Genomic DNA, 14,926 nt, shown 5'->3' on the forward strand with positions numbered 1-14,926 from the left:
GTAGGGAAGAGAATCAGTACAAAGAGACTGATGCTCAGTTTGAAGTCACAACACTCCTTTAGCGGTTGCCTTAGCAACCAGGTAACTTGCCAGGTAGCTTGGCTTCCTCTGCACCTAAGCCTAAAATAATGGCAAGGCCCTGATCCCACCCTGCCCACTTATTTCCCCTTACCCAGCCTCTTAATCTTTGCCATCTTCCGGGGGTTGGGAGCGGTTAATAATGAGGTAGGACACCCTTAGGTGGCCAGTTGCCAAGCTGAGTGCCCCCATCTTAGCCTCACTGTGGGGATCTTCAAAGCTAAGTCCCCAATTCCTCATAAAACACCATGTCTAAGGGTCTGTAAATAACTCTGCTAGAAGACACACCATTTGCTCTCATGACTTGGAGCCATAGGATTAACTATAATCACAGAAATGGATGTGAAAACAGGCACCTCTTAGGTCACCCCTCAAAGAGAAGAATGCATTTCAAATTAAAAGCCAAGTCACTGTGCTGCTTCCTGTGCCCTCCCTGCCAGGAAATCTGGACTCCCAAGGTAATGTTGGCATACCCATTTTTCAAACACTAAATGAAAAACAAATAAGAAGAACAGGTGTTTCCAAGTCTTAAACACTTAGGAGGTTCTCTTTGAAGATTGTGGAATGCAAGCCACTTATTCTTCCAATCCATCGACAATCAAAAAGAAACAGAATGGGCTGAGTTCTAAGTACCTGGCAGTCTGGTCTGGTTTTGTAAAGAGCTCAATCCACAGATTTGGGTGCATTCTGAGATGCTGAGAGCAACAAGCAGTCATTCATTTCCTCCTGCCTTCTGGGTGAGAGGCAGAGTCAGAAGCAGCATACTATACTTTTAAGGAAGGCAGTGGGGGCAGCATTAAGTCCTCTGTCTGCCCCCATCACCCTCTGATCAGGATCAGGAAAATAGCATCCCCTAGGAATTTGCGAGTGGCTATGGTGACTTGGACTTCTTAAATTCAAGTTTCTTCTGACCAAGGATTGCACAGGCCAAGGTGTGGGTGAGCATTTTGCTGGGACTCATTGTTGAAGCTAACGGCCTTCTAAGGAAAAATCTGCTCAGGCTCAGTTCTTTTCTTCTTAGAACAGGTTTTTTGAAGTTTGGGCAATGGCTGTGAAAACATTTGGGGCAAGGGGAATTCCTCCACATGTGACTCCTTCAGCTCCTGAATTGAGAAGACATATGAGACACCCAGTAACCTGTGTATCCTTATTAAACAGGGGATGTTCCCTCAAACAAAATCTGCCAGGACAGAGATTCATGTTCATGCTAATGGGAAATGATCAAAACCCCCACGATTCTTTGGTAAGTTTATTCCAAAGCCTGTTTCAGCTTTTGTTTCTAGGCAAAGTACATCAAAAGGGTATTGCTGTCACATGAGATTTGAAATGTCTAATGTCTCTAGTACTAGCGAGAACCTATAGGGAGAGGGGAAGAGAATATTAAAGCTGACTTCCACCTCTTCCTTCCACACAATACTTAACAATCTATAAATAGGTTTGCCTGTCTGTTCGAATATACACTTACTCCTCTGAAAAAGACAGAGGCTACCAGAACATCTTGTTGTTTCAAAGAAATTTACACACACACACACACACACACACACACCAGTCAAGTGGTATTATGGGTATGTGGAGGGAATGGAATGACCAACAGTTCTGCTCCTCTTCCACAACAAGAAGGATGCGTGTTTTGCCATGCTTATAGAACAGTCTTCACAGATAACAGCAGACAGAGCAAGCATGGGGTCAGAGGTCTGACCAATGGCAGCACCAAGTGAATCAGAAGGCAAGGGATGAAGACTCAGAGTGCTTGTCTCTTTCAGTTGCGCTAAGACACATTCTTTATATCCTATAGAAAGGGAGGGAAGGCAGCAGGCAGGTAAGGATGGTTCTTTCCAGTCCTTTCTCTCATACTCTCTCCTGGATTCAGGGTAGAAAGACTTTGAAACACACACATTTAGGATCCCTGGGAACCCAGGCATTTGCTTTCACCCCTTTGTGACATGTACACCTTTGGCTTCTCTCATCAGGCTGTCGTTTGTTTTAAGAAAGGTGTCTGTAACAGTGACACAATTACTCAGCTTCAGAGAGAAGGCTGAGAATACATTATCCATTCCTCTTCTCATCCACCAATGACGCCATCCTTTCTCCCTGATCAAGACTGGCTTCAACTTGTCAAACCCAAAAGGTTGTTGTGTGCAATGCCTTCTGGAGCAAAAGGGGAAAATTTCTCTGGTTTGTAAGACTTTAGCAACTAGCAAGACACTGCTGACTCACTCCCCAGAGCCATAGGGAGGTCACAGATGACAAGAGGCTTGAGGGTAGGACAGATCCCTAGTGGTGGACAACAGGCTCTCGCACCAGTGTACAGACCCAGCAACCTCCCGGGTTTTAATTCCCCACTCTTGGCCAAGCCATCTTATCTCCACCAGAATGGAGCTGGAACTTCAGACAATTCTGATGCTAGCATAAAATCTGACTCTAGGCCCTAGAGTATAGGAACTATGGAGCTGGGAATGGCCCAGCTGGGAAACTGTTTGCTGTGTGAGCAGGAGGACTTGCATCTGGTTCCTCATTACAAACATTGTGTGCCTGTAACCCTAGTTCTTGGGAAGGGGAAACAGAAGACTGACTGGGGCTTGCTGGCCATCCCAGTCTAGCCAAATCAGTGAGTTCCAGGTTGGGCAAGAGATCTTGTTGCCCCAAAATAAGGTAGAGAACAGTTAGAGAAGACACTGACATAGACCTTTGGTCTTCCACAAAGATGTAGATGCATATATTATATGCATAGGCATGACATGTATGTATACACATGTACAAACATGCACATGCTTGCACACACATGCATGTGCACACATGTACATGCACGTGCACATCTGCACACCCATTCCATATATACAGTTTGATCTCAAACCTTGGGAAATTTAGAAGGAAGGGGTAAATAAAAATACTGAGGGTGAGGTCTGCCTCAATCCAAGGGTGTTTCCAGATTCTTCTACAACAAGTGACACTATTACTAAAATAATCTCAAAATTAAGACCTATGATACTTGACTGCCATGCAGGAGTTAAAAGTATGGTTCTCTCCCATTCCTAGCCTTCCCTCCTTTCTTGTGTGCAAACAGATACAAAAGTGTCCCAATGTTGCAGCATTTTCTCTGTCCAATCACATTAGGGCAGTGACAGTTCTGTGATTGGACAGGAATAGAGAGGTGGAGCTAGAAGTTGAGGAGGAGAACGGTCAGAGAGAGGAGGGGATCTTCATCATGGAGTCAGAGAAAGGTGATGATCCAGACCCCGCATGGTTATAACAACCAGGTTTTTACAAGGTTAGATTAATTGGGTCAAAATTTGTCTTTATCATTTAGCATTGAAATTATTGTATTGGCATCTTGTAATCTTGATCATATTATTAGATAAACCAATTGGCATTTTGTAATTGTGATCTTATTATTATATATACCTGATTAGGTAATTAAGCTTTAAGAGTCATGCTTTACTGGGTTCTAGGCATTAGATGAATGATTGTGGGGGTATGTAAAGCATTGCATTTGAGTGAGATGTTGCTGCTAGCTGGGAGAAAGTAACAAGAGCCTGCCAGGACATGGTGTTGCCAGACAGTACCGGCTCTATAACATGATCTAGCAGGAAAGAGAGTTTGTGAGGTGGATTCATTTTTTTAAATTATTTCTACAACATCCCCGTTTTTGGTCAAGGGACACTTTGCAGTCACTCCCCATCTCTGAGCATCATGTCATTGTTCACAGAGGTTTTCAATGCCTCAACTTGTCAGGATGACAGCAGCCTTCGAAGACTGGCCCTGTCTCTTATTTTGCCATCATCTCAAGGTCTCATGACCTTGCCTAAGCCACAGTTGGTTAAGTCACCAACCTGCTAAAGAGTCTCCCATTACCAGTGTCCTGTCCCCTTTGAACAGTGGGAGGCAGAGAAGGAGCAACACCCTTCCATCACCACCTCCCACAGAGCAAAAGTGAACAAGCAAGTATTTCTAGTCTCAAGATGTGCGTGTGGGGGGAACTAACTCAGGTCCCAAGACTATCCTCTATCCACTCCCCCACTTCACACACCAATCATAAGCCATAGGCCATTTGACTTGTGCTATAATCAGGGTTCCTCCACCCCTTCCTTGTGTTTGATTAATTTGATAGAGTGCTCATAGAATTAGAAAGAATAATTCTCTAAGTTCATCACTTTTCTCTCATGTGTTTGTGTGCTGTGTGGGTGCATGGTCCCATGGATATACACATGGGTGGGTGGACATGTGTGCCTGTGTGTGGAGGTTGATGTAAACATTTCCCCTCCATTGATAGCCACTTTATTAATTGAGGCAGTGACTTAATTGGGGCTGGCTTATATATAGTTTTGAAGTCAGCACATTATCATCATGGCAGGAAGCATGGCATTCACTTTATTTATTTATTCTATGAGACTGAGATCATAGATAAAGGCAGTGTAGCCCATTAGTTTTCTTTAAGGATTCCCCAGTCTCAGCCTTCTGAGTGCTAGAATTACAGGTGGCCCACCACACCCAGCTGACGTTCACATGGGTTCTGGGGATCTGTGCTCTGGTCCTTGCGCTTGAAAATTAAACACTTTCCGCTGAGCCATTTCCCAAACCCAGTTCCTTATTTGCTTGCTTGTTTGTTTATAAATGAAGGATACCACAAAGGTCTAGGTGAAGACCTGTAAAGAGGCAGCTATGGGGAGGGTGGCAGAGCCTCCAGGCCCAGTGCATGAAGTGCAGCATGTTCTTTTCTCTCCAGGAACTTTACATTTTCTATGCTGACTCAAGCATTGCTTTGCACAAGTATGGGCTATTCTAGAAGTTTCTCAATAAGGAACTGGAGCTTAACACTGTCTACTGCCAGGTCCCTGGGATGATGCACGTGCAGATGTCAGATGACCTAAGGATGGAGGACTTGGTGCAGGGTGAACAGAATCATGAGAACATTCCGGGTAACCTAACCTCACTGAATTAAGTTTCTGAAACAAGGATGATTTCTACCTCCCTCACAAGTTATGAGGCTAGAAAGAGAAGCTGAAACCACATAGCACAAGGAGTTGAGCCTTGAACTAATTAGACAGTAATGAGACCAAGTAGGGAGTATGGAAGGCTAATCCTTTAGAAAGAGCTCAGCTGCCAACTAACTTGTGTTTGATTTTCCTGTGTCCTTATGATCAACTAGTCACCATTGCCTTAGGGTTTCCCTTGCTGGGAAGAGACACCACGACCAAGGGAACTTTTATAAAAGACTTAATTGGGGCTGGCTTATATATAGTTTTGAAGTCAGCACATTATCATCATGGCAGGAAGCATGGCATCATCCTGGCAGACACAGTGCTGGAGAAGCTGAGAGTTCTACCTCTTAATCTGAAGGCAGCCAGGAGAGACTGGCTCTTCTGCCCTGGGCGGAGCTTAAGCATAGGGCTTCAAAGTCCACCCCACAGTGACACTTTTCCTCCAACAAAGCCACATGTATTCTAACAAGGACATACCTCCTAATAGTGTCACTCCTTGTGGGCCAAGCATACAAATGCATGAGTCTATGGAGGCCAAATCTATTCAAACCAGTACACAAATTAACCAATCACAGCCTTATAATTTATATTAGTGTTCAAGTCATTTACCAAGCTTCCAACTGCTATGACTCTTTCAGAAATGAGTGTCAACTCACTCTTATGTCCATCCATTCTGTCTCCCTTCACATACCACTTGAGTACCTACTGTGTGACAGAGGCCAGGACTAGGACACATGAGCTGTCTCCAAATCAAAACGCAATGCTCAGAACACAGTGGACGACAAGCAAACCTTCCATGCTCTACCTTTGAAGCATTTAACTGTGTAAGCAAGCTCCTAGTTTTCTTCCCTTTTCTGTGATCATGAAGAGTTCTGCAGATGGCCAGAAGAGCTACAGAGGTATGCTGGGGAGACAACCGTCTAGGAGTGATACCACATAAGTGATACAACATGAGCAAGGAGTGAGCCTTTATTTTGTGAAGTCACTGGGAATTTAGGATTGACTGTTTCTGACACAAACCTGTATCCTTCCCTGACTAATACAATAGCTTCCATTTGCTCTATTGTCATCCGCTTGGCAATGAGTCTGTGAAGAATACCTAGTGTCATTTCTGCAACCGACTGCCTTTCATCCCTGTTCACTTCTTTAATATTACCTATAATCATGCCTTGCCTCTTCAGCTAGGCTAGGGCGTCTTGGAGGCTGTGACCTTGGCTTTAACTTTCAGAGTTTCTCTTCACCCTCTAACTCTCTTCCCTCTTCTCCCTGAATTTCTCCCCAAATTCAGGAGTGATCTCTGCACATACCAACCACCTGTCGTTGACTTGGCACCGCTTCAAATACTGAAGTACGGGAGACAATGAGACTGGTGAGGCTTTTGTGTCCACTGAATAGAGGTGTCTAACCAGTCCCCTGAACAAACACAGTGAACACAAGAGCTATGGGCCTGGATGAAGGTGGTTGGATCAAGCTGGAAGGCCAGTCTGCCTTGATCAGGAGGCAGGAGGTAAAACGTATATCGAGCAGAAGCATCACCTCCCCCTGCCTTTTAGACATCCCTGGTCCTTTGCTCTGGTTTCCTTCTCTGGGATGGGAGCTATCTGGCTGGCCCCACCCACCTCTGGATGAAAAGTGGATTTTTCTGGGTAGGAGCAGCCAATGTAAACTTTGATGACTACCAGGGCTGCACTAAGGAACAGGGAACCAGAGAAGTAGTAAGTCCCTTGGTTCTCACTCCATAACTGTTAGTAGCAGCATAAGAACTCTGGCTTTCACCTGCATTCTGCCTTTGCCTTTTTTTCATTGGATCAGAACTTGGAAAGAAAACTCTCAACTCTTTTAAGATAAAAGTTTTCATATGAAAACCTTCTTCCCCTTCCCCAACAGACCTCAAAACTAAATTAGGAATCACTACCCTAATCTATCAAACCTGTCACTTTAATGAAACCCCCCCTTCAAATCTCTGATTTAATGGCTCCAAAAGACAACTGCTAGACTGAGAGGTTTGGCCCCCAAGACAAATGCTGTGAAGTGAGTGTGGGAGAAGGGGGTGGGCAAAAAGTTTATCTTTGTGCTAGTGTGAAATTCTGCATGGGGTTCATGGTCAATATCCACAATGGGAAGAAGGAAAAGAGAAGTGTTTAGAGACCCCTCATTTGAGACTTTATAGCTACATTTAAAAATATACACCGAGAATTTCTTAAATGTGTCTCTTCTTTAAAAATATAAAAGAATACTTGAATCTATTTGTACACATACGTCACAATTCCTTGTGGGCCCAGGATGAGACTGTGACATCATCAGAAACAGATAGTATGTATGGCATAGGTACTCCCCTCCATGCTTAGTTCTGGGCATGAAGAGAGACTTAGAAAGAAGGCGTGTGGGAGTGGGGGTGGCAGAGGTTACTGATTCTAATACTAAATGGCTTCTACCTAGACACATGCTCAGACTCCTCCCTGCACCCAAAGATTAATCAAAAGAAGAAATGCAGGAGAGGTATCAAATGGATGACAGAGAGTTTTTAAAAATGCTTCCAGAGGTTAGTTGTGGTGGTACCTAGCAGTAATCCTAGCCTCTGGGAGGCTGGCACAGGACATCTCAAGTTCAAAGTCAACCTGTGCTATTGCAATGGTACTGTCAGCTACATAGAATCTAGAATCATCTGGTAGGCAAACCTTTGGTTATACATATGGGGGATTGTCTTGATTATAATAATTGATGTTGGAAGATCCATCCTGACTATGGACAGGACTAGTCTTGAGCAGAAGTGTTTAGAGACCCCTCATTTGAGACTTTATAGCTACATTTAAAAATATACACCGAGAATTTCTTAAATGTGTCTCTTCTTTAAAAATATAAAAGAATACTTGAATCTATTTATACCGGGAATCCGGGATTGTACAAAGTCAGTGGTTCTCAACCTTCTTTAATATAGTTAGTTCCTCATGTTGTGGTGACCCCCCCACCATAAAATTATTTTCATTGCTACTCTATAACTGTATTTTTCTACCACTATGGATTGTAATGTAAATATCTGATATGCAACCTTTGTGAAACTGTGAACCAGTACTTTGACCTTCCAAAGGGATCTCGACCCACAGGTTGAGAACCAATGTCAAAGTGAAGGCAGCCAGCATAGTATTGTAATGCTTTTCTGCATGCATCTATTGACCTCCCTCCCCTCTCCCTCCTTGCAGGTGTAAAGTGATTAGCTGCCTCAAGCACTTGATAACCAAGCTTCACTACCACCACAATGGGTTGCATCTTGAACTGTGGGATAAAACAAACCCTTTCTTCTTTAGGTTGCTTTTGTCAAGAGTATTTTGACACTGCAAAGGAAAGAGAAACTATGACAGTTACACAGTAAATCTTAGCCCAGCTTGGGCTACAGTATGAGACCCTGTTGCTTCCAGTGTTTAGAGGGAAAAGCAGCTTAAACCAGAGTGTTTCCGTGGATGTAAAAGACAGAGAAGATGGCAGACATGCAAAAGCTCTAAGGGTAGGGCAATGAGAAAACTTCAGTTAGGATTTGTGTCTCGGGAAGGAGAGAAATGGGTATCATTATTTCTTTTTGGAACACTACTGTGCCCATCACACAGGTCCACAGTGTGTGACACAAGCTCTCTGCCTCCCTGGATATCACATGGCTCCCTGTGATATCTCTTTCAGCTAGAAGGAGCTGACTGTAATATGGAGGAATCTCAGTCCTCGCCATGTTGCTATGACAGAGCTATCCTGCCACAAAGACAAGGCAAAGCACAAATGACCACCTACTTGCTCTCAGTTGCTATGGTTGGGAGGTTCTCAGTTCTGCTCAAGATGAGAACCTGGGCATTGCCTTCCTCCTTATCCAGCTGCAGGCTGGGTAAGAACACAAGCAAGTGTTAATAGCAGAGCTGGATAATGAGAAGGACAAAGTGCAGATGTCCTGCATTATCAAAGGCCCCAGGAAAGGAAAAGGCAAAGGGAGATAGGAGGAAAATGAAGGAGGCATTACGGTAATCCTGGGTCTGCTCAGGATACATTGGCTGCTGCAAGCATTATATACACCCCACCCACACCTCCACCTGCACCTCCAGACACACACACACACTCACATATATATGTATATAGACACACACATATATATAATGTATTATATGTGTGTGTGTGTTTATATATTTTTTCTGGCTGCAGAGACATGTTGCTATGGAATCAAACACATGCCATGGCCGTTTGGCATCTAACAAATAAAATCTCGGGGCTGGTAAGAGCACTCACTAGATTTCCCTTAAAGGGACATCATCCATGATAAATGTCATTATAAATTGAGTGTCCAGGGCCCCATCCCTGTACACAACAAGATACACAACAAACTAGCTGCTTGTGATTTACAAGATGAAGGTACAAGTATGTCCAGTCCTGATCTACTTTGGGATGCTACTTTTTATGTATTTATTTTTGGTGTTGGATAGATCCCAGGGGCTTATATTCCATATGCCCAGTAAACACTATAGTACTGAGCTACTTCTTCTTAGGCTAAAAATTTCCCCAACCCCCACAAAACTATTATGGCTTCAGTCTGAATTTACTTTGTATCTAATTGGTAAAGAACAAGAGGCTTATGATGGTTTACATAATTAATACCTCCCTGAATGTCAAGAGCAAACTACTGACTTGACTCTAGCTTAAGACTAGGCCATTCACAGCTGTACTGCATGAGCTCCGGGGAAGGGGGGTTCTGGGAGAGGGGTCCTGCTAGCCTCTTTCTACAGTGGTTTGGTGGGTTTGTTTTTGGCCTTAGATCCTTGTCTACAACTTCATTCTTTACCCAAAGAATAATGCAGTGTAGATATAGAATTTGCCATTTCCCCTCTTAGTGGTCTCTTGGGTTTAGACAAAATCCTAATTCTATAAAGACCTTTGGGCCATGTGGAGGACAACACACCTTCATGTTCACATCATTCGTGTGTGTGTGTGTGTGTGTGTGTGTGTGTGCATTTTCTAGGAATATGTATTGATTTTCAACTTGACAGGATTTCAAATTAACTAATAGGCACACCCCTGAATGTATTTGGGAGGACATTCCCAGAAAGGTTTGACAGAGGAGGGAAGACCCTCTAGAACACAGGTGGCACTGTTTGATATGCTGAGCTCCCAGACTAAAGAGCTAGCCGAGCAATGTCATTCGTCTCTCTCTGCTTACTGACTGTAAATATGATCTAACCAGCTGCCTCATGCTGGCTCCTCACTGCAAAACACATGTGTTGACTACTCTCTGTCTGTGATAGTGGGGCACTGCCAAAGCACTGGTTTGGAAAGAGCATAAAATATACAATTGTGCAGTTATTTAGCCTGAGTTCAAATATCCCCCCTCTCCAAAGAGGAGGGGAACCCAGGGACTCAGGAAGCTCACTAAACTTACAGAACTCACGGGCCCCTCTTTGCGATTATGCTAGCAGAAAGCAACTGCTGGGTGATGGTGGGACTTCCTAGGTACTTCTAACACTCCCAGCAAGCTGGGCGGGGAGCTCCATGGGTGATGCCATTGGGCTGTCACCCATGCTGGAAGGGCTTTTTGGTGAACCAGCTTGTAGACTCACCCAAGTCCTTGTAAGTATCCTCATTCCTGCCTTTCTTTATTCCGAGAAACTCACTGGTCCACTAAGCTTGATGTGTGTGGATTCAGTTCTTTGTTCTGCTATTGCTGCCTTTTCTGAGGTGAATGGATATTTGTTTACATATTCCTAGTCAGAGTCATGCAACATATGCCCCTGCCATTGAAGTCTACATCAGATGGTTTCTGGGCACACCTACTCCGTCAACCCTTCTTGGTAGCATGACAACTATGAAGCTAAGCAGAGTTGCTTTAGCACTTACCCTAGGAAAACAGGCCACTATCATCACCTTTACTAGTACTTAGTTTCAATTGAATTACATAAATGAACCTATCCCCTTGGAAATAAACAATAACCTCTCCGTGGAACCAGCCAGCTAAGAGTCAAATGCTGTTCTCATGCCCCTGGCTCTGCTTCTGTCTATGATGTCACAGGTCTCTTGGAGCCCACTGGGCCCCAGCTATCACATCTGCACACAGGGACTTTTCCAGATAGCCTGGGAGGTCCCACGGACCACTCCTAACCAATTGTTCTTTCTCATGGCACTCAAGAGACACAGCCATGTGAACTAGACAGAGAGTCTCCCCCTGCCCACAGGCTTATCTCTGTGCACCAGTTATGGAAGGAAAGACACTCTCACTGTTGATTTCTCTGAAAGCTGGACAAGGTGACAGCAGCCACAAGGGCAGCTCAGGAGAGGAGATGTGGGGGACAGCAAGAAATGTTGAGAAAAGTCTCTGAGCAAAATCTTCTTTTCTAGAAACAGCCCAGGCAAATGAAGTAGAGGACAGAAAGAGCGTCTCGACTCCAAGCTTGAGACCACTTATCAAACGCTTGATCTTCAGTCCCCATGGCATCAGACACCAAAAAGTAGATGGTACATTTAAAAGTTCACTCACCCTCTGCCAACAGCAGGCTTGTTTCTTCTCAAGAAGAAAATTTTGGTCTATTTTCTTTGGAAAACTGAAAAAAGGAGAAAAAGGAAACAAAGATTTAGAAAACAGTTTGGAGCCCATTTTCTTAAACTGCACAGGTAGGTAGCTCTGGGGAGAGCCAGGACATTAGGGGTTAATAGATAACATGTATTTTAAACACCTTTTAAGCATCAATGTGCAGAAAAATCATGACATACATTGTTTATTTACCATGAGTTACATGGCCCTTATGATAAGACACATACATTGTGATATGTAGAAAATATTTGTAGGCGGGGCTTTTGCAACTTCCCTCTCTTCTTCACGGAGGTTTGTTCTTTCCCCCAGGTGCCACACCCCTCAGTCTTGACCCATGGCTATCTGGGACTAGACTTACAAGGGAACACAGACTGGGCAAGAAGTGATGGAGGCCTCCTTTTAAGCCCCCTGAATAACATCATGTAATGGCCATAATTTCTTAAGTGCTGACTGGTCCAACCAGGTTATGGGAAAGAACCATTCAAACATGAATGTTTGGCCAGAGGAAGGCTGAATGGTGGAGGTGTTAACATGGAAAGCAGAAGAGCTCTAGCTCCATCCCAGTGTAATATGGGAGCTTTAAGTCTCTAGAGACTTTGAGTGGAACTCTGTGGGTCTAGAGGGTTTGTGAAGCAAAGCTATCCCAACAGGTCTCATTTTACCCCCAAGTCTTGAGTCCATCCTAATCTCTTCCTAAGGATTTCTTGAGAGTCAGAAGATAGTGAGAGAAGTCCCGAGGCCATGAAGTTATGAGGCCATAAAACCATGAGGCCAGGAAGCCATGAGGCCATGAAACCATGAGGCCATGAAACCATGAGGCCATGAAACCATGAGGCCATGTGGAGAGTTTTTGCTGAGGATCTCCCACCAGCCAAAAGTTGGGCTCTCAGATTTGGGAAGGGCTGCCTCAGCATGCCAAAGAGAAGACTGTACGTGCTCAGGTGGCAACCAACCCATATGACTGTCTGTCAGTCCTAGACCATGCCATCTAAGATGTAAGTTTGGGTGCCAAGAAGAACAAGGCCTAACTGAAAAGATGGCCAGAGACTCTGGGACACTCCAGCCACACCTCTGACGTGATCTTTAAAAGCAACACATTCTAATTCAGTCACATAGGAAGAGCCCTTTTATCCTCAATTTAGTCGAGAGGACAGCAGGAAGAGTGACAGGCCTGAGAAAGGCAAGTTCAGAGTGTGTTCCAGTGTGCTTCCCAGCTCTGTCACCCCTAACTGAGTGATTCCAGCCAAGGGAGCCCTCTGCTTGCTTCCTCATTTGCATAATGGTGATGATCCTGCCAGCTGTTGTGTGCCTCTCTGAAAGTCATACTGCAGCACTAGGCATGTAGGAGAGACGATGAGAAGGACAACCCTGATTACCCTTTAGCTCTACGCACCGATATGTCTGTAATGAGAGAAGAGCAGTAGAGACAGTTTTAGAATCTGTCTGGATTCCAGTACCTGAATTGCATTGACCATCTCCCCACTGCCCTGATCTGATGACACAAGTAAAGACAGAATAAGACTGTTTACAGTAGAGCAAATGGATGGTAGAGATGGAGGGAGGGATACAAGTGACAGAAATCAGAAAAATTCCCTCTAAGAACCAATATAAATATTTTCATTTGTATGCTACTTTCTTTCTCAAGCCCATGGATACATTCAAGCATTTGAAATAGAAATAAACCACATACATACATACATTCATATATATATATATACATACATACATACATACATACATACATACATACATACTTTTTAAACATATTTTAGGGTATTCATATTATTTTGCTGATATACTAAAACCCTCATTAACATCAATAAATTTGCCTACATCATATTTTTACTTTGAAATAGGATATTAGGTCACTTGGGCTAGCTTTGAACTTGGTGTGTAGATAAGAGTGATCTGCTCCCTCTGCCTCCACCTCTAGAGTGATGTGATGACAGGTCACCAAACCCAGTTTATTCAGTTCTAGGGTTCAAGCCCAGGGCCCTGTGCAAGACAGGCAAGCACTCTGCTAAGTGGCCTACATTCCCAGACTTATATCAGAAAACATTTAAAGGACTGCAAAAATATTGCTTTGGAAGAATAAGGCAACAAATATTTACTTGTTGAACATATAGAAACCGCCCGAGTGTTCACACTCATCAGAAATGACTGCCCACCCCAGAAGCATGTGTCTGTCTGCTTCCTCTCTGATTTTCAAGATTGCAAAGGCAGATTGCTTAAATATAGGAAGTTTTAACAGAAAAAAAAAAGCTTGTTTGGGTTTGAGTGGGTGAGCTCAGAAGAATACAAACTGGCACATGTACCACGGGGAACAAAATCCCAGCTCATGATTTTTGGTGAGCACTAGAAGATGTTGAAAGGGGACTAGAGATGACAGGCAAAAGGAATGCTTGCTGAAGTAGGAAATCATGCATCTAACATTAAGCAAATGGCCCTGCTGATCACCCCAGCTTGGCAGAGAAACTCCATGCTACAGAGAGAAGTGAACTGAATCCTGCAGAGGCTCCTGAGTGGTCCTGGATTTGGAGTTCAGAACGTAAGAAGAGGACTTTGGAACATTCCACATTAAGATAGGTATGGAACATGGGACTATTTGTACAATGCCAGCATTTCTGGTCCAATTTCTTTCTCCAAGAGAAGAGTTGATTTGATAATATATATATGAGGGGGTCACATTGAGTCACAGGTCACATGACCGCCTCTGGTTATCAAGGCTGTGCCACAACTCCAACAATGATGAAATAAAATTCAGACAAAGGCCACTTTCAAGAGAGGCTGGGGGGACAAGAGTATGCCCCCTGGTTGTCCAAGGGTGTGGAGATGTTTCCACCAAATGTAGTCAATCCTTTCAAGGTATCCCTGACAGTTTTTAATAGCAGGCAAGGAATGAGGGTGAGGGATTTGGAGGAAACAGCAGAAAAAATAGTATACACTGAGGCACTGAAAAATCTGGAGAAACATACTAATGAGAATCAAGTTTTATTTGTGAAACCAAGTTTTATTTATTTCTGGTTATCTTGTCACTCACAGATAACAAGTGAGAGCCAATGGCATGAATCCCTCTAACCAATGTATGAGTGATCATTCATATTGTCTGCATGATAGGTCTAAGAATGAACCAGTCATGTTATGGTATTGCTGTGACCACATTTCTAGGAAGGGTTAACTTGGGGGAGAATGTGGGTCCTGGATTGAGTAAAAGGGGGGAGAAGGAAAAAGCTAGATGAACACCCAGTTTCCCCTCTCTCTGTTTCCAGATCTGAGCAAGCAGCCTCATATGCCTGAAGCCACACCCAAGAGCCCC

At 43.9% G+C, this 14,926-nt stretch overlaps 1 protein-coding gene across 13 annotated transcripts in view; it reads right to left on the reverse strand.

The window, feature by feature from the left end:
• Nucleotides 1-14,926, reverse strand: part of Atxn1 (ataxin 1) — a 423,758-nt gene that overhangs the window by 186,454 nt on the left and 222,378 nt on the right. For all 13 annotated transcript variants that reach the window (XM_031359330.1, XM_031359325.1, XM_031359326.1 and 10 more), the window contains one exon: nt 11,557-11,620. The gene's annotated coding sequence lies outside the window, so the exon portion shown is untranslated. The remainder of the gene's footprint in view (nt 1-11,556; nt 11,621-14,926) is intronic.

Source organism: Mastomys coucha, unplaced genomic scaffold, assembly GCF_008632895.1.
Source record: "Mastomys coucha isolate ucsf_1 unplaced genomic scaffold, UCSF_Mcou_1 pScaffold7, whole genome shotgun sequence".
In the NCBI taxonomy this organism is placed as follows: Eukaryota; Metazoa; Chordata; class Mammalia; order Rodentia; family Muridae; genus Mastomys; species Mastomys coucha.